We start from the raw sequence: 607 nt of genomic DNA on the forward strand, positions 1-607 counted from the left end.
TTTTTCTAATGGTGTTTGTATGTAGGATCACAAGTCTGCATCTTGTACAGCAATTAACCACTAAGAAGAATATATGCAGTGTAGTATTTGTTGAAACTGTACTTTCGATTTGATTTGAAACTGTCTCATTGCTATATCTTTATCAATAAAACTTTGAAAAGAAAAAAGAATATTGTAAAGAGGGCTGTAACTATAGCTCAGTGGCACAGTACCTGCCTAGCAAGCATGGGGTCCTGAATTCCTGCTACCAGAAAAAAAAACGATGGAAGGACCATATGTTGATTTATATTTTGACTTAATGAAACAAGAAAAGAACACTATTAAACTAGGTAATTCACCCAATGTAGGAGCATCCGACTATGTAAGATAAATTTTAAGACATAAAAAAATCAAATGAGCAACAACAAAATATTGTGGAGGGGCTTTAACATGCCACTACCACAAAGACATAGATCAACTAGGCAAAAAATCAGCAAAGATATAACAGAACTAAACAAAACTTGTGAAGAAATTGACTTTATAGACATTTGCAGTGTTTCAACAAGCAACAATAGAATACACATTTGTCTCAGCTGCACACAGGATGTTGTCCAAAGTAGACCATATA

The sequence above is a fragment of the Octodon degus genome, unplaced genomic scaffold, assembly GCF_000260255.1.
Source record: "Octodon degus isolate 3935 unplaced genomic scaffold, OctDeg1.0 scaffold00401, whole genome shotgun sequence".
In the NCBI taxonomy this organism is placed as follows: Eukaryota; Metazoa; Chordata; class Mammalia; order Rodentia; family Octodontidae; genus Octodon; species Octodon degus.